Here is a 1656-nt window from a genome sequence, read left to right on the forward strand (position 1 = left end):
ATATGGCCTTGTTACAAAGAATTAATTATTTCATACCAGCAGCAGTTAATAACTAATTATCCAAGTTATTAATATTTTAGAAATTCAACTACATGTTAATTACTTTTGTTATAGCACTCACAAAGATGGTACTTAATTTACATACAAGTGATAGATATAGTAAAATTCCATTCTGTAATGTTGTGCATTATCATTAATATATATTTAGTGTCAAACAATTTAATTATAACTGTACTATTATTTGCATATTGTATATTTAATGGTTACATGACAAGTACAGTAACTAATAGTTATTTCTTCTACATGCAGATACTAACAGACCAGCACAGATAGAGGTAACGATTGTTGATAATGGCAGCACCAGACCTGATAGTAATTCACCCTGTCCGAGTTCAAGTTCAGAACCAACTCCAATTCCACCAGCCAGATATAAACATGAAAAACCATACCCACCATCATACAATGAATTATATGGTAAAAATATAAAATTACTTGTCACAGGTTTCAATAACACTTACAAAGATAATCCCCTGAAAATTGAACTGTCTAATCCTGGACCAGTACATGCTGTAATCAATCAATATTTGTATGTGTGTGTTAATTGCTGAGATCAAACTTACTGGTCAATTTTTGAAAAGTAAAATGAAATATTGAGATACTCAATGATAATGATGTACGTTTTATTATCTATGTACACCATCACTTTTTGTTTCTATTTCCCACAGTTCTACAGCACATTTATATCCGGCATCAAACCACATTAATTTCAAAACAATGAGTCTAGATGCTAATTAAGCTACTAGGCACATGTAGACATGTTTATCATGTTACCACTCACTGTTACCATTACCACATAGAATTAGTGTTATATGTTATCATTATCACATAAATGATAACATAATAACTGTAATGCTATCTCACTTATTTTTTAAAACTCTGATGCATTCATTTCATTTCATTCATTTAACAACTACATATGCAGGTTCATAGACAGGTTTCGTACAGGTATTTTTTTTACCCATGTGACTACAATTCTCTTGTGGTAGATCTTGGCACGCCACAGTTTATATTCCCATCCAAAGATTGCACATAACTCAAATTAATTCTGGTATGTAAAGTAATAAAAAAAGCTCATAAAACAAACTATGATGAGGAACTATAAGGTCTGATGTGTTACACGATACTAATCTTCTTGAGGTAACTAGGTCTGAATATGGTGGTGTACAGTAGTAAACACTGTATACACTACTTTAGATAACTAAGTCTGAATATGGTGGTGTATAGTAGTAAACACTGTATACACTACTTTAGATAACTAGGTCTGAATATGGTGGTGTACAGTAGTAAACAATGTATACACTACTTTAGATAACTAAGTCTGAATATGGTGGTGTATAGTAGTAAACACTGTATACACTACTTTAGATAACTAAGTCTGAATATGGTGGTGTACAGTAGTAAACAATGTATACACTACTTTAGATAACTAAGTCTGAATATGGTGGTGTATAGTAGTAAACACTGTATACACTACTTTAGATAACTAGGTCTGAATATGGTGGTGTATAGTAGTAAACACTGTATACACTACTTTAGATAACTAGGTCTGAATGTGGTGGTGTACAGTAGTAAACACTGTATACACTACTTTAGATA

Source organism: Glandiceps talaboti, chromosome 6 (assembly GCF_964340395.1).
Source record: "Glandiceps talaboti chromosome 6, keGlaTala1.1, whole genome shotgun sequence".
Lineage (NCBI taxonomy): Eukaryota > Metazoa > Hemichordata > Enteropneusta > Spengelidae > Glandiceps > Glandiceps talaboti.